The sequence below is a fragment of the Martes martes genome (genome assembly GCF_963455335.1).
Source record: "Martes martes genome assembly, chromosome: 17".
Taxonomy (NCBI): Eukaryota; Metazoa; Chordata; class Mammalia; order Carnivora; family Mustelidae; genus Martes; species Martes martes.
The window spans coordinates 52,657,802-52,679,286 of record NC_137905.1 but is presented as its reverse complement, the minus strand read 5'-3'; positions in this window follow the sequence as shown (position 1 = coordinate 52,679,286).

Here is a 21,485-nt window from a genome sequence, read left to right as displayed (position 1 = left end):
CAGAGTCCCTCTCTAACTTCCCCATCTCTCCCTCTCTCTCTTCTCTCTCTCTCTCTCTCTCTCACACACACACACACACACACACACACACACACACACACACCTGCTTCTGCAGACTTCTCTTTGGGTCTCAATGGAAGAGAGATGCCCACTGCTGCAAGAGAAACTGGAAAAATTGTTTTCTGGCATTTTCAGTCTCTATTGTGTCTATTGTCTTTGTCCAGAAAGAGGAGAGAGTGAGAACTGGCCTTTGGGTAGACAGTCAATGGTGTGAAGGAAGAAGATACTAATTATTGGTATAATGATACTCATCAGAACTCTCTCTCTTGAGCTCAACTCCTCACAACAATTTGGGGGGACATTCTACAAGGGTTGGGATGCCAGGGTTGGGACCATTGACCTTGCCAAAGATTCGTGTCTTCTTCTTGGTGGTCTAAGATAAATCTAAGATTAATATCCAGTGTGCAGTGACCGATGTGCACTTAGCCCAGCTTCAACTGCTCTCTGTGAGCAAGCACAAGATGGGTGGTGGGGCAAATAATACTGACGTAATGGCAGGTGACACAGATAGTTCAAAGTTAGAATATTAAATAACTAAAAGTTAGAATATTAAAAGTCTAGACTACAAAAAGTCTAGAATAGAGCAAAATGCTATCTGAAGGGCAATCTTGAGTACATTCTCCAAAATGATGCTGTTAGTCAATCTGCTTTTGGCAACAAGAGAAAATTCATACTGTCTTAAATGGGTTTTGACCTTGCATGCCAAGAAATACAGGTAAGGACAACTCTAGGCAAGAGAATGTCGTGTCTCCAGTTCCACTTCCCTCTGCTTCTCTTGGTTCTCCTTCATGTGGGTTCATCCTCCTCAAGATCAACGACTATAGTGAGTGTGTTCCAAAGAAGGATGACACTTTCCCAGAAACGGCCCCAGCAGAATTCCCTTCATTCTTATTGGTCAGAATTAGGTCACATGTTCTTTCCTAAACCAATTACAGGCCAGGGGAAGTGGATTGACGTGGTTGATTTGCACCAGTCAGGGTTATTTTCTGAGACTGAGCTCAGAAAGTCTCTTGAGTAGTGTAGGCTTGAGGAAAGGGGCTGCTCCCTGAATAAAAAGAAGATTCAAGAAGAAGAGAAAAATGGATGGTGGGTAAATAGCCAAGGGTGTCTGTGGGTAGGCATCCTCTTGGAAATATTTAAAATGAACTTCTCAGTGAAGTATAATGTACAAACAGAAATGTGCCCTTATCATAAATATTACAAACTCGATAAAGACACTCTTGTAACCAGCACCCAGATGGGGCCGCAGGATCTGATAAGCTCCCCAGAAGATCTAGAGGGTCGCCCTGCAGTCACTGCCCCCCCGCCAAGTGTAGTGACTTTCCAGACTTTTATTACCATTCTTTGGTTTTGCCCATTTATTAACTTTGTATGAATAAATGTAAATTTATTTATATAGATTTATGGAAACATGATCAATGTGTATTAATAAAATCACACAATGCATTACCTTGTGTTTGACTCGTTTTGCTCTGTATTGTATTTGTGTGCTTCATTCAGATTTTGTCTGTAATTGTAAATGTCCCCTTCTCATTACAGCACTGTATATGTTTCTGTGAAGGTACTCCAATTTATTGACCCATTTTTACCATAAATGGGCATTTGGGAGTTTCTAGTTCCTTCAACAACTTTAAAGGCAGTATGCTGATCTAACAGCTCCCAAAGCTATGGCGAAAATTCAGGAGGAGCAGTGTGCTTGACACAGCCTTTCCAAACTGCCCCCTCCCCTTCTTCTTCCTCTTGGCAGAACCTGGAAGAATCCTGGGTCAGGTTTTGGCTCAAGGGTGGGCAGGAGATCAGAAGGTAGGTGTGTGGATCCGAGACAGAGATAGATGTGTTGACATGTTGTGATCTTGTCTGACTCAGCACAGGGCAGTTTGGGCAAAATTGAGATGTACCTGTTGATTACCACACAAACCCAACTATTGCTCAGGGTGGCATGCAACCTGGATAAAGATGTTTACCCTCCTTGTGGGTGGCCATGGGATCCAGTTCTAACCATACGTTGTACGCTGAAACCTAGTGGCTGGGTTTCCCTGAAAGTTTCTGTTTTGACGATAAAAGGGTGGGTGTTATGTTTGGACCTTACTCTCTTGCCTGGAAGTGGACCAGCCACTTTGCACTATAAGGATAGAAGCCACAGGATAAACATGGGTCTGCAAGAAGCAAACGGAAGCCCACACTCTTCGTGACTTGCTGAAGCCCCTGCTCCAGGCACACACTCCAGACATCAAGACGTGAAAAAGAGAGACCAAAACCTCCAGCATCTGGGCCATTGGAGTTGGTTTTAAGTATGCTGATGAGGAGAAATGAAGTTTCGAGGAACAAAAACTGAACTAAGACACTGTGCAGATTTTACTGGGCAGGTTCGGCTTTCTCTTCCTGGATGAGGATGTGCTTTTTCAGTATGAAGCCTTGTTCCAGAACCAGGAGGAAACAGATGTCAGCAAATGGTTCCTGTCAAGGGTGGAGAGGACCAGTGTACTTCCTGCATGGTGATGTAAGTGGTGAGGAGAACAGGCTGGTGCTGATGCAAGAAATAAGCTTCTTGCCCTACCAGATATTAAGAGAGGCTGCAACACAAAATAATGTATTTTTTAAAAGTGTGGTATTAGCACAAGAGCAGAAGAATGGTTCAGCGAGACAGAAGAGAGAGTTCAGAACTCCATATGATATGATATATGGGGAGTTATAAAATATGGTAAAAGAAAAAACATGGTAAAATAGCAACCCAAATTAATGGGAGGAAGACGGTAAACAGTAAATGGCTCCCTGTGTGGACAAAAATATACCTAGATTTCTATCTAACACCACACACAAAGTGGTCTCCAGATGTGAAAGATACACTTATAAAGCAAACAGAAAGAAATCACAGAAATTATCTTCAAATCTCTGTGACAGAGAACAGCTTCTTAAGACTTCAAAAACACAGATCATAGAACAGAACATTCATGAGTTTGATTATGTCGAAATTGAAAGGAGAGTAAAATGGATCATCAAGACATTTATCAGAATGGGAGAAGTTATTTGTGATACTCATAATGTAGAGGGGACTAATACCTATAATATGCAAGAAACACCTGTAAATTAATAAAAAAAAAAAAAAAGATGGGCACCCTTAGAGGAGAATAGGCAAAGGGTAGGAACGGCTAATTTGCAGAAGCAGAATCCAAAAACTGACATGCATATGAGGGGATGTTCAAATTCATTCATTGTCAGAGAAATGTAAATTTCAACAACAATGAGATACCACTTTACACTAATTAGGTTGGAGAAAATGAGAAGGATGGGTAATGTCTAGCGTTGTCGGGGATGTACCAACATCCCTGAATGTTCAAGTGCTGCTGGGGTTAGTGTGGGGCCTCCAGTTCTGAGGAAGGATCTGGCACTGTTTCATTAAATTAAATATATATACTCCCTATGACCCAGCAATTTCTCTAGTGGCTATACATCCCAAAGAATTTCTTCCACACACACAGGGGGACATGTACAAGGATGTCACTTGCAGTGTTCTCGGTGGTGGCTGGGAGTTGGCAGCCACCATGTGTCCATCCCTAGGGGGATTGTTGATTCAATGTGTGGATGCCCATCGTGGAGTTTGATGCAATGGGGCCGTGTGAACACAGCAATGTGGTTGGGTCTTCAAAACAGTGCTGTTTGAAAACGAATTAGAATAGAATGAGATATATAGGTGAAATAAAGCTTTGCTTGACCTTCAAAAAAAAAAAAAAAGAATGAGATATATAATCCAACCCCAATTGCATAAATTAAAATTACAGGCCATAAGAACCACACTATGCATTTTGTAAGACTGAGGGAGGGTGGGAAGGGGGAAGAGAAGGAAGAAAGGAAGGGAGGGAGGGACACAGGGAGGAAGGGAGGGGGGAGAGAGAGAAGAAGGATTCTGTACAAACCTGTGATAATGATGCATTTAGCATTGAACCTCTGCACCTAAGGTCTAAAGGGAGTAAAAAAATAAGCTTGTTAAATTGCACGGACAGTGTCTAGAAGCTGAGCCCCTTTGTGGGGCTAGGAAAGCTGTGTGCATTTTGCGTGTCTTGGCTCACTGTGGCCACCTTCTGATACTATTCTATATCCCTGAATTGTTAAACTGGACGCTTAATGTAACCCATTAAGTGGTGCCTGCTTGATTCCACGTTCCCCTGCAATGCACAGAATTGGCTCAGGACCTCAGAGAGGGTACGACTCAGGTACAAAACTGTCATCAGGTGTGGCCTGGAAAGTTGGTGTGTCCTCCACCCGGTGCCCTCGCTCTTGGGGTGGTTGATCCTGGCTAAAAACCGAGGTCAGGGAGTGGCCCCAATTTTGTCAGTGGGAGGATCTTCCCCATGCATTCCACACACCAGATAAGCATCTAATTGTTGGCTACAGAGAGGCTGGCTGTGGTTTACCTTTTATTAGTAATCATAATGATGATGATGATGATGACAACAGCAACCAGTTATTGAGTGCCTGACACCTCACTGCATTTACTGCATGCCTCATCTCTCCCAGGTATGACAGCAGCCTCAGGAGGGAGGCCCTCAACGAATCAGGAAGCTGAGGGGCAGCCAAGTTGGGTGAATTTGGCTCAATTTCTGTAGCAGTTACATGTGGGAGCCGGGATATGAATCAAGGGAGTAGGAGGCCTGAGCCTATGCCTGAAACCACACTGTGCTCCAGCCAACAGAAGCAAACACAGGGGCACTGGGCCAAAGCCAGGTTGCCTTGAGTATGACAGTGGTGAGAGAGGGAGAGGCTGAGCTTTACAGAAAGAGAGAAAAAGAGATTTAAAGACAAGTTCAGACGCGAAGTGACTCGAAACAAAGGGAGCTTTGGGGAGCTTTGGAAAGAGGGACCATGAAAGAGAGCCAGAGAGAAAGGTTCTGAAGAAGGACCTAGGGCAGGTGGAGAGAGGGACTCAGTAAGATAGAAGGAAGACCGGAGCAGAGAGACAGAAAGAGAGAAAGGAAGGAAGGATCCCGGCACGGACAGTTTTAAGGGGATAGTTGGGAAATCCGAGGTTCCCTTATTGACTCTTAATTTCACTCTCCCCCGACTTTTAGATGCCTAAGTGCCCCCACCCCACCCATAGGCTTTGCAGCTAGACCTCCAGAACCCTCAGGCCCTTTCCCTCAGGCCTCGGTCTGAGCTTCCCCACCACCACCCCAACCTTCCCCAGAGAATGTCCCTCCTGTGCCAAAGAGCAGACAGGCTGGGTTCAAATCTGTGTCTGTTTCCATTTCTGAGCGTTAAAGGAGTGAACGCACATAAAGGTCAGGGCACAGAGCCTGCCACAGAATGGGCGTGTAAAATAGTAGTTTCTGTGGTTATTATGACCATTATTATTATTATTGTCCTGGAGTTTCTTGAGCAGCCCGCACAGGTGCGAAGAGAGCCCTTGTGCCACATCAGCCATCTCCTGGGAGCTTGTTAGAAAGTGTAAATTCTTGTCCCCAACCCACCCCCAGACCAACCGAATCAAGAGTTGCATCTTAACAAGATCCACTGGTGATTCGTGTGCACTTTTGCGTTGGAGATGCACCCCTAAGCACCTAGGAAGAAGGAATTTTAAACTCGAGGTGTGAGAATCCACCACCTGCTCTAGGGCGCCACCTTGAGGCCTGTTGAAGACACGACCCTGGAAAGTCGTGGACGTGGAATCCCACAGCCCTGGGTGCCAGTTCCCAGGCTGCTTAACTTTGGAACTTTGGACAAGTTACTTGATCTCTCTGAGCCATGGCTAAGTAACGCTTTTTATCTGTAATGCTGAGATCACAACAGCACCTCATGCACGGTGACTGCTGCAGAGTTGGTGCTGAAAAAAATGTCCTCCCGCTTTCAGAATGCACCACGGCTTCTGAGAAGGAGCCTGGGCACCATTTAGAGGGCAGACCACTGAATCCATAATGTTTTGGGTTAAATTGTATCCCCCAAAAAGGTATGCTGAGGTTCTAATCCCTGAGACTTCAGAATGTAACCTTATTTGGAAATAAGGTCATTACAGATATAATTAGTTAACATGAGGTCATACTGGCGTAGGGTGAACTCTTAATACAATATGACTGGTGTCTTTATAAGAAGAGGGAAGACATACACGCAGGGGAGAAGGTCATGTGAAGACAGAGGCAGAGATCAGGGTGATGCTGCTGCAAGCCAAAAAATGCCAAGGATTGACAGCCATTGACAGAAGCCGGAAGAGGCAAGGAAGGATTCTACCCAGAGTCCCAGAGGGAGCACAGCTCTGCTGACACCTTGATCTTGGACTTCTGGCCTCCAGAACTGTAAGAGAATACATTTCTGTTGTTTTAAGCCCCACAGTCTGTGGAACATTGTTACAGCAGCCCTAGGAAACTACTACACATGGGCAAGTTGATCTTCTGTGTAAGTCAGATAGGGATATTAGAATATCTCAAGAACCCTTTCCATGAGAGGAAGAAATTAAACACAGATCTACTTTACAACCAAAGATATACAAGCGGCCAACAAACACACAAAAAGATGCTCAACGTCTTTGGTCACAAGAGAAATGCAACTTAAAACTGCAATGAGACACGTGTACACACCCGTCAGACTGGATAAAAGAATTTTTTAAATCCCCCCAAGCTCCTAAATGTAGCAGATGATATGTAGAGCGACCCAAACTCCCACACATTGTTGCTGGTGGTGTAAATTGGTATAACCACTTTGGAGAAAGCTCGGGCAGCTTCTTACAATACATGATCTACTCTCCCCCAGTAGGTATTCCTCCAGGAGAAAAGAAAGCACATGTCCACACAAAAACTTTTACATAAATGTTCATAGAAGCTTTATGTGTAATAGCCCCAAACTGGAAGCAACCCAGGTGTCCATCAACAGGAGAAAGTATAAACCAACTGTAGTGTACGCAAACAATGGGATATGCCTCAGCAATCACTTGGGGAAAATTGCTGCCCTTTGAGGAAACTCAAGATGAAAGGAGTCTTACACAAAGAGTACACACTTATGTCTCCATTTACAGGAAGTTCCAGAACAAGCAAAGCTCTCTCTATGAGGGAGAGAAATCACCAGAATGCTGCTTGCCTCTTGGGGTGGAGGACGGACAGAACTGATGTGAATAAACTTACTTGGTAATGGTGGATGTTCTGTGTTCTACAAGGGGTTTGGTGTGTGTGTGTTGGTCAAAACTCACTGAAAGGTACCACTTACATTTTGTGCATTTCATTGTATGTGAATTTTACCTTAGGAAAGAAACATGAAGCTTGAGTTGTAGTACATGACACATGTGTTTGAGAGTTTAAGATGAAGCCTACTGAAATCTGACCTGCTCTGAAATGCGTCAGATGTAAGATGGATAGATGGATGGGCAGACAGATGGATGGATGGATGGATGGATGGATGGATGGATAGGTGGATGGATGAATGGATGGATGGATGGATGGATGGATGGATGGATGGATAGATGGATGGACAGACGGACGGACGGACGGATGGATGGATGGTTGGATGGAAGATCAACAGACATGTGATAAAGCGAGTATAGCAAATTGTGAGTGGTGGAATGTAGGTATCAGGTATATGGGTATGCTGCAGAGTCTTGTGATTTTGCTGTATGTTTAAAAATGTTCCTAATATACGTGTTGAGGGGAAACCAGACATGTGTCTAGCTGAATTGCAGTAACTGTTCTCTTCTCCATCTTAATTGTCACCACCTTAGCTGGAGCTGCTCTCCTTTCTCCCCTAGACATTCATTTATCCATCCAACAAACACTTACTGAGCACCTACTATTTCCAAGCACTATTCTAGGCTTCCAGATCATAGCACAGAATAAGCCGGAGAAAGTCTGTTTCTGTGTAGCTGTTTTGTTTTGTATTTCCCCTAGAGGAAGAGAAGGACAACCACGAATAAGTATGCAATATTGGGAACATTAGATACTATGAAGGTGAATAAGGCAAGCTGGGTACGAAGATAGAGGGTGCTGGCCGTGGGGAGGGGGGTATTTCCCACTCGCTGGTCAGGAGAGGCTTCTATAGGAAGCAACTAAGACCACAGACCAGAAGCAGCAAGGGAGGGAGTCATGGGGGTGTTAGGGGATCCTCCAGGATGTGTGGCTGACACAGGTACACTGGACTGTTGCAAACACTCTCTCCACTTCCCTGCACTGGTCTCTGCGTTTAATTTGCCCTGCTCTGCCCCTCGTCTGTTCTACCACAGAAAACAGAGGAGGGTTAGATGGTTGACAGGGAAGGAGGCACCTTCTGTTCTGCAGGTTGGGGTGGGGGACTGTGAGGCTGAGGAGGGCTTGTGGTGGAGTTTGATGGTAGGGATGGAAGAAGCTGGATCATTTGGCTTAATAGTGAGAAGAACCGAGGGTCCCTGGGCGGGTGTCTAGGAGGTAAATGTGGAGGAGGAGAGGTGTGACAAGGAAGAGTAAAGAGGGGCGAGCAGTGCAGCTAGAAGAGGTATGGGAGACCTGGAGTGTCTTTCAGGAACCAGCATGCTGAAAGCTCAAAGCAAGTCCTTACTTGGAAGATGACCCTTTTTAGCAAATCCTACCACCTATAAGCATCCTGCACTTGGGACGCCTGGGCCAGCCTTTTGTGTGGAAATCCAAAATTGTGTCCCTTCTGGTGACAGCTGGATTCTGAGATACTGCAGGTGATGGGGCTGAAACTACTCATGAGGACAAAGGGAGAACTTGGCTGAAGTCCCTTTTCCCCTTAAACACCAATGATGACTTCCCACTGCTTTTAGGATATAGCCCAAACTTGTCACCAGAGCCTGTGAAGGCTGACATGGTCTGGCCCTTGTTAGTGTGTCCCACTTCCCACTCTTGTCAGGCAGCACTCCTCTGCCCCATGCCCCAGATGAGGCCTGAGTTGGGAGTCCCTTGGGGAACCGAAAAGGAGAGTGTTTGCTTTTTTTTTTTTTTTAACTAAATTATCTATAATTGCCTTTTGTTTCACTTGCAAAGAAGTAGAAGAAGGAGAAGAAAGAGGAGGAGAGGGAGGAGAAAGAAAAAATTTGCAAAAATGAAAAATGCTAATAAAGAACACTTCCTAGACACACACATTGAATAAATCCAAGTGGGTCTGTAAATTCCGGAGTCAGATTCTCTCGGATTCCAGAGCAAACTCAATATTCTCTATTAAGTATGGCTTATTATTTGCTTTTACTTTAGACCAAAGGTAAAAGAGGTTGTGTTCATCATATGGCACCTTTGTTGACACATTATTATCAAGGCTTCTTTCTTGTTTTATTATATTATCTTATTTTATTATATAATTTCTCCAATCTATCCCCCCCGCCCCCAACACACATCCCCTGTTCTTATTCCCTTCCTCCTCTGGATCAAAACTAGAGGCAAATGAGGTATTTTGCCTAAGGAGCAATGTTTAGGGAGTAGCCCAAAACCTCAGAAATCAAGACAAACAATACTTTTAAAAGTCAAAATGAACACAGACAAGTCCCCACAGGGATCTGGCTCTGCGAGGCACGCCCTAATCCCAGGCCCGCTGGATGCGGTCTTTATTTTAAATGTTGGTATTTAGTTCATCCTAGATTGTTGCATTAATTTTGAGTTTTTAAAACACTGCGTTAGAATAGTACTTATCCTTGGTTACTGAGGCCTTCGGTGCATGCTTACGTTTACGCCCAAGACTCTCTTTCCCCCCAACTCCTGGTCTTGGGAGCTTTCCCGAAGGTAACCACCCTCTTATGCTTCATTCGTATCTTTGTGTTTTTCGTGTTTCTTATTGCTGTGAGTGTGCCAAGCTACTGGATCTGCGGACAGTTCTTCACAAGACTGCCCTTGTCTCAGACACCAGCTGCAATATGGGGTGTCCACAGGGTCACACACACCCCCGCCTTGAGCCCAGCTAGCTACAAACTTGGAGTCCCCATAGACTCCCTCAAGTTTCACAGATCACAGCCACGGGACTCAGGAAAGTACCATGCTCACAAATGCAGTTTTTTGTTTTTTGCTTTTTTTTAATTTTATTTATTGGGCGCTTGGGTGGCTCAGTGGGTTAAGCCTCTGCCTTCAGCTCAGGTCATGATCTCAGGGTCCTGGGATCTTGATCTGGGGCTTGATCCCTGGCCCCTGGGATCATGACATGAGCCGAAGGCAGACACTTAACCAACTGAGCCACACAGGTGTCCCTCCTATGCATGTTTTTAATGCATGTACATATTGGTTATAAGCCCCAAATCACACCTTAATTTTTTTTTTCACTCAAGACAGAGCCCTTAAGATCTGTCCATGATTGATATGTGTACACCTAATCCTGTGTTTTTAACTGGTGCTCAGTTCTCCATGGAATGGGGGAGGGCACCCACCACGTCCTACCCCTCCGCTACCCCAGGGATGGATACAGAAGTTACCTCCTACTCCTCACTTCCATGAACAGTGTTTTTTATGTGTCTCCTTAGAATCTGTGTGAGAATTTCTTTGGGATCTGTGGAGATTCAAAATATATCCACAACTTCTCGACACTCTTCTCTTCAAAAGTTGGAACTGAATTCCCCTCTCTTTGAGTGTAGGTTGGACTTACTGACTTACTTCTCATGAACAGACTGTGGCAGAAGTGATACTGTATGTTAGTAAAAGGCACTGCCTCTCTCCCTCCACTCTCTCTCTCACCCTCTCCTCTCCTCCTGCCCTCCCTCCCTTTCTCTCTCTCCCTTCCCCTTCCTCTCAGCTCACTTGCTCTGGGGGATGCTAACCGCCATGTTTTTTGTTTTTTGTTTTTTTTTTAACCGCCATGTTTTGAGGACACTCCCCAGCCCACATGGTGAAGAACCAAGGCCTCCAGCCAACGGCCCCTGGAGTGACCCATCCAGGAAGTAGCCCGTCCAGAACCAGTGGAACCTTGAGGTAACTGCAGCCCCGGTTGACATCTCAACTGAAATCTAGTGAGAGACCCTGAGCTACAACCACCCAGGTTTAGCGGCTCTTAGATTCCTGATCCTCAGAAACTGTGTGAGATTTTTTTCTTAAGTTTGTTGTGTTAAGCTGATAAATTTGGGATGAATTGCTACCTAGCAATGGGTGCTCTCCAGCATCTAAACCCAGGAGTGGATCTACTGGGTGACAGCGTGGGCCTACAGTTAATTTGAGCAAGAAGGGCCAGGTCACTCTCTTGAGTGGCTTTGTCCTCCACATTCCATGGGCAGAACCCAAGGATCCCTGGAGTTCGGGTCACTGCTGCTTCTGGACATGACCCAGCTTCCCCAGCAATCTAACCGGTGTAAAATAACACCCTGCGTTGCGTATTAGACTTGCGTGTCTAGAACTGTTGACGATTCTGAGCCTCTCTTCACTTGTCTGCTATCTGGAAACATAGCTCTTAACTTTCGGAAAACACGAAATAGTCTAAAACAGTCGCTCTAACAGCTACAACTCATCTAGAACAAACACGTCAACAAAGTTTGCATAACGTCGTCTTCACTAATGGTTCCCATTTTGTAGATGATCATAAGAAACCTGTGGTCACCAGGGAGGTTCAAGCAAATAAACCATCCAGGAGTTAACTCTACAAGGACGAGCTATTGCCCTCAATACACTCAGCTTAGCCAGGAACTCATCCCACTGTCCCACCAGGTAAAACTGTTATTGTTCTGCTGCTGCTGCTACTATTTTTTCTCCAAACCTTCAGAGTTGACCGGAATATATATTTTTAAAATTTTTTAATTAAGTAAACTCCGCCCCCAACGTGGGGCTCGAACTCACAACCTTGAGATCAAGAATGGCATGCTCCACGACTGAGCTAGCCAGGCACTCCAGATTATATTTTTCTACTGTTAACTTCATCTTTTCCACAAAGGAGAATGCCCACGCCAGCGCTCTGTGTTCTCAAAGGCACTCGTGCATCTTTTTTCTCCTACATGTTCTCATTACGTGCTATTGTGCACATCAGCACATGGCTTTAGGTTTTCTTTCCTTGCTGCTTAACCTGGATTAGACCCTTTGGAGCTTATCATGTTTTATTCTGTTGGGAGCAAAAGGAAAGAGAACATTCCGTGCAGGAGCCATTCCAGACACCTCTGGAAATGGTACAGAAGGAAGGGGCAGGTTCCCTCTGACCTTGGCCCTGAGACCTGTGTGTCTCCCTGTGTGGGGCTTATGTGAGTACGAGAGACTGACCAGTTACCCCGAGGAACACTGAGGTGTACAAAGGGAGTGTATGAACTGTATGAAGGAAGGCGTATGAAGGAAATAAAACCACCCTGTGATCTCACCAGCCAGAGAAAACCAGTGTTGACAGTTTCCTCCGTGAGGCAGGATAGCAGGACGGTAAGCATAGATCCTTGCAGGAGCCAAAGTGCCTGATCCTAAGCACAGCTCTACTGTGTACTGAACGTGCATGCAATGGCAAAAAAACAAACAACAAAAAACAAAAACAAACAAAAAAACCCCAACAACAACAACAACAAAAAACCCACCACCACCACAATAAAAAAACCACCCATACACACACAAAAAACAGTACAATCTCAAGGGGTCGTTTCAAGGATAACTGAACATACTACCCAAAAAGCTGTGAGTGTAGGCTTGGGTTTCAAGAAAAAAATTGTCGGGAAATCCCTCAACCCAACACTCCTCTGGGCCATAGACAAAGAAGAGTGAAACTGTTCATCTCCACAATTAGGAGTCTGTGGTGAGTTTTAATAGGTTTTTAAAACAATGTACTTTAAGAAGTAAGCCAGGGAGCTTCAGGGCTGTATCATTTACCTCCGCTGATAACAATTAAGAGAGTCATTACTAATTTTCACACTTAGTCATTGTTTTATAACTTATGCAATTGACTAAATGGTGTGTCACAAACTTTGTAATCAACTCACACATTAGGGGAGTCTTTTGTAAGTTTTTATTTTTAACTGTGGTAGAAAACATGGAACATGAAATTTACCATCTTATCCATTTTTCCCCCATTTTATCTATTTTTTAAAAGATTTTATTTATTTATTTGACACAGAGAGAGAAAGGGAGAGAGAGCGAGAGAAGGAATAGAAGCAGGCAGAGGGAGAGGGAGAAGCAGGCTTCCTGCTGGTCAGGGAGCCCAATGCAAGGCTGGATCCCAGGATTCTGGGATCATGACCCGAACCAAAGGCAGACGCTTAACGACTGAGCCCCCCAGACGCCCTCATCTTATCCTTTTTTAAGAGTACAGTTCAGTAGTGTTAAGTCCATTCGTATTTTTGTGCATTCACATTGTCTCCAGGAATTTTTCATCTTGCAAAACTGAAACTCGGTACCCATTACACATTCTAACTTCCCCATCCCCCCTCCTTGCTCCTCCCCAGAAGCCACTGTTCTATTTCATCTGTCCGAATTTTAACTATTTCAGATACCTCCTCTTAAGAAGTATCACACAAGGGGCGCCTGGGTGGCTCAGTGGGTTAAAGCCTCTGCCTTCGGCTCAGGTCATGATCCCAGGGTCCTGGGATCGAGCCCCGCATCGGGCTCTCTGCTCAGTGGGGAGCCTGCTTCCTCCTCTCTCTCTCTGCCTGCCTCTCTGCCTACTTGTGATCTCTGCCTGTCAAATAAATAAATAAAATCTTTAAAAAAAAAAAAAAGAAGTATCACACAATACTTACCTTTTTGTGACTGGCTTATCTCATTTCACATAAGGTTTCACATAAGAACTTTAAGGTTCATCCATACATAGCATGTGAGAGGATATCCTTTTTTAAGGCTGAATAATATTCCATTTTATGGATGCATCATATCTCATTTATCCATTCATCCATCAATGGGTTATTTTCACCTTCTGGCTGTTGTCCATAATGCTGCTATGAACAGGAAATGTGCAAATATATTTCCCAGATCCTGCTCTCAGTTCTTTTGAATATGTATAACCATAAGTCCACAAGCGGGATTAGGGGGTCTTTGATTATATAAAAAAGGAAAAGAAGGTATCAAGTTTCATTAGTTCTAAGTGTGTGGGGGGGTGTTTTGTTTTGTTTCTATGAGTGTCCCTGGAGTCAGGATGCCTGGGTTCAAATCTCAGCCCCACCTCTTACCTGCTATGTGCCCCTAGACAAGTTACTTCACTTCTCTGCCCTCAGTTTTTCCGTCTGCGAATAGGAATATTGACCAGAAACTACAACCTTCAGGCTTTTGTGAAGGTAAGTGATTAGATATGCACAAAATATTTTTTTAAATGCTTATAAAAGGAACAGATGATTGATACACGTAACAACCTGGATGGATCTCCAGGGCATTACGATGAGTGGGGAAAACCCCAATCTCAGAGCGGTACCTATTGTATGATCCCATTTATATAACATTCTCAAAGTCACCGTGGTTGTGGGGGCCAGAGGGTGGGGGAAGGGTGTGGTCCCTAAGGGAGAGCACGTGACACTTTTCTTCCTGGTGATGCAACAGCTGTGTATCCTGAGGGTGGTGATGAGAAGAGTCAGAGAGAGATGTTAAAAATGACGGAATTCAAGTAAGATCTGTGCCCCACTTTCTATTGTTGTAGCAAAGTCAGCATGCTGGTTCTGACCAAGGACTCTGGTTATGAGAGGTGTGATTGAGGGAAACTGGCTGAGGGTTCCGTGAGAATTCTCTGTACTTCTCTTGAACACCTTCAAAATAAAACGTTATACGAAAAACTGTGTCTGGCACCCTCTGGAGAGGTCAATGAGCGTTAGTCATCGCGGTCCTAGATCTCCCTATGTGCACCTTTCATCCGGTTTTATTTGCCTCCATTTCTTTCTTTTCTGGCGACCTCTAAGCTGGACAAAATGAATAACAAGGTCCCTTGGGGAGGGGAAAAAAATGCCACCTCCCACTAAATTCTCCCAGACTGAAAGACTTCCCAACCTAAAGTTTTATAGCCACAGATATAATTATGATTCATCTGTAAATTTCACACCAGTCATTGTTTTACAACTTATGTAATTATCTAAACAGTATTTCACAAACCTTGAAACTACCCAGGCATGGCAGGTCTTCCATGCTTATAACTGGAAAAAGAATTAACCAAGTGTTCTGAACCCCAGGAGACGCCTTACTCTGCTGGGAGCCCAGCCCGATGGCTAAAGACAAGGGAAAAATAAGAAACCAACTTTGCACTTGCCGGTTTATGTGCAACAAAACTTTTGAAAATGACCCAAGTAACATATTCTAGCTGAAGAAGCGGTGAGGACAGAACAGAAGGGGGTATGGTCATGATTTATCACTCTATACTTTAAAAAAAAAAAAATTATTTATTTATTTATTCGATGGAGAGAGACAGCCAGGGAGGGAACACAAACGGGGGAGTGGGAGAGGGAGAAGCAGGCTTCCTGCCGAGCAGAGACCCTGACATGGGACTCCATCCCAGGACTCCGGGATCATGACCTGAGCTGAAGGCAGAAGCTTAAAGGTTGAGCCACCCAAATGCCCCTATACTTTTTAAATAAACATACTTTATTTTTGTAACATGTGAAAATAGTACCTATTCAAAAAATTAAGTAGAAATGATGTTTTGCATACACACACATAGATTCTCATCCAAGTCTCTCTGGTTTTAAAATTGGCTATTTCTGGGGCGCCTGGGTGGCTCGGTGGGTTAAAGCCTCTGCCTTCAGATCGGGTCATGATCCCAGGGTCCTGGGATCGAACCCCACTTCAGGCTCTCTACTCCGCAGAGAGTCTGCTTCCTCCCCTCTCTCCTTGCCTGCCTCTCTGACTACTTGCGATCTCTGTCTGTCAAATAAATAAATAAAATCTTAAAAAAAAATAAAAACAACAACAACAACAACAAACACTGGCTATTTCTTTTTCTTTTCAGAGAAAGAGAGGGAGGGGAGAGACAAAGGGAGAGGGAGAGGGAGAGTCCCAATAAGCAGTCTCCACGGCCAGCGCGGAGCCTGATGGTGGTGTGTGTGTTGGGGGGGGGGGTACTCAATCTCATGACCTTGAGATCATGACCTGAGCCCAAAACAAGAGTCTGATGCTTAATACCTGAGCCACCCAGGCTCCCCCAAACCCCGTTATTTCTTATTCTGTGACCTTGGAAAATAATTTTAATGTTCCTTGGCCTCAGTTTCTCCTGCTTATAATGAGGATAGCAACAGCAGCAAGGTTTATGGGAATTTAAAAAATTAATCTGGAGGTGCCTGAGTGGTTCAGTTGGCTGAGTGTCCGACTCTTGATTTTGGCTCAGGTCATGATCTCAGGGTGGTGACATTGAGTCCCAGCCCAGGCTTCATGCTCAACGAAGAGTGTGCTTGAAATTCTTGTTCTCCCTCTCCCTCCCCCCTCCCCCCACTCACTTGCACCAGTGCTCGCTCGCTCTCTTTCTCTGCCTCAAATACATAAATCTTTTTTAAAAGTCTTAAAATAAAAAATAAAAAACGTTAATCCATGCAAAGCCCTTAAAACAATTCTACAGAGCATTCGCTCAGCAGACATTGGCCCATTGTCTTAACATTTCCCCCTGAATAAGTAAAAATAAAAAAGTACTTTGTTTTCACCTCCCGCTGCCATCTTAACGAACCTAGCCAGTGAGGATTCTACTGAGAAAAAAATTATTTCTTTTTATAATGAGAAAGTCATATTTCTTCAACCCACTGAGCCATCCAGGCACCCCTCATATTTCTTTATCTGTCTGGGTTTGTTTGCTTTTTTTAAAGACAGTTTCATGATTTAATCCCAGGAGATTAAGTACAACCACACAAGTAAAACAATGACTATAATTGCTTGATGTATATGAGCTGTTTATTATATTATTACTATTATTCTTTTTTAAAATTTTTAAAATTTTTTTATTAACATACAATGTATGATCAGCCCCAGGGGTACAGGTCTGTGAATCGCCAGGTTTACACATTTCACAGCACTCACCATAGCACATACCTTCCCCAATGTCCATAACCCCACCACCCTCTCCCTCCATGCACGGCCCCCGCAACCTTCAGTTTGTTTTGTGAGATTAAGAGTCTCTTATGGTTTGTCTCCCTCCCGATTCCATCCTGTTTTATTTATTCTTTTCCTACCCCCCCAAACCCCCCACGTTGCATCTCCACTTCCTCATATCAGGGAGATCATATGATAGTTGTCTTTCTCCGATTGACTTATTTCGCTAAGCATAATACCCTCTAGTTCCATCCGTGTGGTCACAAATGGCAACATTTCATTTCTTTTGATGGCTGCATAGTATTCCATTGTATATATATACCACATCTTCTTTATCCATTCATCTATTGATGGACATCTAGGTTCTTTCCATAGTTTGGCTATTGTGTACATTGCTGCTATAAATATTCGGGTGCACATGCCCCTTTGGCTCACTACATTTGTATCTTTAGGGTAAATACCCAGTAGTGCAATTGCTGGGTTGTAGGGTAGCTCTATTTTCAACTTTTGAGGAATCTCCATGCTATTTTCCAGAGTGGTTGCACCAGCTTGCATTCCACCAACAGTGTAGGAGGGTTCCCCTTTCTCCACATCCTCGCCAGCATCTGTCGTTTCCTGACTTGTTAATTTTAGCCATTCTGACTGGTGTGACGTCGTATCTCATTGTGGTTTTGATTTGTATTTCCATGATGCTGAGGGATGCGGAGCACTTTTTCATGTGTCTGTTGGCCATCTGGATGTCTTCTTTGCAGAAATGTCTGTTCATGTCCTCTGCCCATTTCTTGATTGGATTATGTGTTCTTTGGGTGTTGAGTTTGATAAGTTCTTTATAGATTTCGGATACTAGCCCTTTATCTGATATGTCATTTGCAAATATCTTCTCCCATTCTCTCAGTTGTCTTTTGGTTTTGTTGACTGTTTCCTTTGCTGTGCAAAAGCTTTTGATCTTGATGAAGTCCCAATGGTTCATTTTTGCCCTTGCTTCCCCTGCCTTTGGCAATGTTCCTAGGAAGTTGCTGCGGCTGAGGTCAAAGAGGTTGTTGCATGCGTTCTCCTTAAGGATTTTGATGGATTCCTTTCTCACATTGAGGTCCTTCATCCATTTTGAGTCTATTTTCTTGTGTGATGTAAGGAAATGGTCCAGTTTCATTTTTCTGCATGTGGCTGTCCAATTTTCCCAACACCATTTGTTGAAGAGACTGTCTTTTTTCCATTGGACATTCTTTCCTGCTTTGTCATAGATTAGTTGATCATAGAGTTGAGGGTCTATTTCTGGGCTCTCTATTCTGTTCCATTGATCTATTTGTCTGTTTTTGTGCCAGTACCATACTGTCTTGATGATGACAACTTTGTAATAGAGCTTGAATCTGGAATCATGATGCCACCAACTTTGGCTTTCTTTTTCAACATTCCTCTGGCTATCCGAGGTGTTTTCTGGTTCCATATAAATTTTAGGATTATTTGTTCCATTTCTTTGAAAAAAATGGATGGGATTTTGATAGGGGTTGCATTAAATGTGTAGGTTGCTTTAGGTAGCATAGACATTTTCACAATATTTGTTCTTCCAATTCATGAGCATGGAACATTTTTCCATTTCTTTGTGTCTTCCTCAATTTCTTTCATGAGTACTTAATAGTTTTCTGAGTATAGATTCTTTGCCTCTTTGGTTAGGTTTATTCCTAGGTATCTTATGGTTTTGGGTGCAATTGTAAATGGGATTGTCTCCTTATTATTACTATTATTCTTATCACGATCATTATTTGGGTATCCTGGTGCATAGAGGAGATGGTTCTAGAAGACAACCAGGGTCACCATGACCCAAGAATAAACAGAGATGATGGTGATGTCTCCAACTTTTTTTTTTTAAGATTTTATTTATTTATTTGACAGAGAGAGAACACAAGTAGGCAGAGAGGCAGGCAGAGAGAGAGAGAGAGGAGGAAGCAGGCTCCCTGCCTAGCAGAGAGCCTGATGCGGGACTCGATCCCAGGACCCTGAGATCACGACCTGAGCTGAAGGCAGAGGCTTAACCCACTGAGCCACCCAGGCGCCCTCCAACTTATTTTTTAAAAGATTTATTTATTTATTTAAGAGAGAGAGAGAGAGAGAGAGAGAGAACAAGCAAGGGGAAGAGCAGAGGAAGAGGGGGAGAGAATATCATGCCGACTCCTGCTAAGCGTGGAGCCCACCTCAGAGCTCAAGCTCGTAACCCTGAGGTCATGACTTGAGCAGAAATCAAGAGTCTGATGCTTAGCCAAGGGAACCCGATTTCTCCGACTTATTAAATCATTACATTGCTGGCCATCCTTGGAGGTTCCAGTGGCTGAGCTCTGAGGCAGGAATACTCAGTCTCTGGCCCAGGGTCTGACCCCAGAGGCCACACTCTTGGCCCTTCCCTTTAAAACCTGAGAGACCCAAGATCAGGATCAGGACACGAGCTCACAAGGGGCAAAGCTCAGGTGGCCACCTCCTCCTGTCGCTACCTGGGGTACAGCTGCCACTCTGTCCCCTGTCTAGCACCAGAACTGAGTGCTGAGGCCCACAGTGACCCACCCCGGGGAACTTGAGGCCCCTTCTCTGTTCTTTACCTCCACAACGGGACTGTCTCCCTGTGTGTGCTTCCGGCTCCACCAGGGGTCAGTGTTGCCCAGTGGTTGGGAGCACACAGTGGGGATGGTGTGGGGACCAGGGCTCAGATCCCAGCTCTGCCACTTACCAACTTGGTCCACAAACGCCTCTCAGCTTCTCTGTGCTTCACTTTTTTCATCTGTACAGTAGGGGCGATAACAGTTCCTATTTCGAAGGATGTTGAGATTAAGCCAATTAACATTTGTGAGGAAGGAAACAAGGTGAGAACTATCTGTACAACCTATAGGGAGGTTTATATGTAGGTTCTCTATGACCATGATGTCAGTGTATGGCCATGATGTCAGTGTATGACCATTACTGGGTTTTGTGGCTTGCTTTTCTCTGATCGCTTTGTGTCTTGAGTCTTTCTGCGTCCATGTGTCCTCTTTTTTCCTTCACTGGGGTCATGAACTCTGCTGCCTCCTAGGGCCAGGCAGGTAATGTAGATGCAGGAAGCTTCTGGGTGTGGGTCAGGAAACCCTGCAGCCTGCCCCCAGGGGGCTGGCCACTCAGAGCCGGCTGCTGATGGATAAGGTCCGTGGGAATGCAGACACAATGTTGACTTTTCAGGAGAAGCTTGAAATCTCCTGGTCCATCAATGCTGGTGGCCAATTAAAAAAAAAAAAAAATTCCCATGGATGACTGGGTGGTTCAGTGGGATAAGTGTCTGCCTTTGGCTCAGGCCATGATCTCAGGGTCCTGGAATAGAGTCCTGTGTCGGGCTCCCTACCCACGAGGGAGCCTGCTTCCCCCTCCAGCTCTGCCCTTCACTCCCCTGCTCGAGCTCTCTCTTTCTCAAATAAATAAATAAAATCTTTTAAAAAAAAAAAAAGCCCAGACGGAGCACCTGGGTGGTTCAGTGGGTTAAAAACTCTGCCTTCGGCTCAGGTCTCAGGGTCCTGGGATGGAGCCCCGTGCATCGCGCATCGCATCGGGCTCTTTGCTCGGCAGGGAGCCTGCTTCTGCCTCTCTCTCTCTGCCTGCCTCTCTGCCTACTTGTGATCTCTGTCTGTCAAATCAATAAATAAAATCTTAAAAAAAAAATGCCCAGAACCCAGAGTCCAGAATAAACTCACCCATATGTGGTCAACTAATCTTAGGGTGCCAAGAATACACAAGGAGGAAAGGACAGCCTTTCCAACCAATGGTGTGGGGGGAAATTGGATATCCACATGCAAAGGAATGAAGTTGGATCCCTATCTTACACACTACACAAAAATCAACTCAAAATGGATTAAAGAGGGGCGACTGGGTGGCTCAGACGGTTAAGCATCTGCCTTTGGCTCTGGTCATGATCTCAGGACAATGGCATCAAGTCCCGAGTTGAGCTCCCTGCTCAGAGGGGAGCCTGCTTCTCCCTCTTCCTCTGATCCTCCTCCCTGCTTGTGCTCTCTCTCTCTGTCTCAAATAAACAAATAAAATCTTTTAAAAAATGGGTTAAAGATTTAAACAGAAGACCTGAGACTGTCCAACTCCTGGAAGAAAATACGGGGGAAGAATCTTCATGACATTGATCTTGGTAATGATTCTGTGGAGGCCAAGAAAAACAAGGCTGTACCCACCCCAAGCCTTGACATAAGTACAGCCATCTTGGCCCCGGCAGCCATCTTAGGTCTCCAGGACTGGTAAATGACCCCTCGCTCCAGGAAGACTGACTGGAGCAAACACAATGATCAATCAGGAATAGGATGGCTTATCGTTGTAATGACTCATGTCAGGAATAACATGGCTTGACATTATAATAGATCATGTCAGAAAGAAAAAGGGAAAAACAGGAACATAGGGCTAGTAGTTGTGGCCCAATCACCTCCTGACACTCCTACTCTGCCTTTAAAAACTCTGACTGTAATCTGGTTCGGGGTCCAAGTCCCTACTCCGCTGCATCAGGTATACTTGGGCCCAAGCTTGTCAAATAAACCCTCGTGTGATTACACTGGTGTTGGCTCCTTGGTGGTCTCTCGGACACGA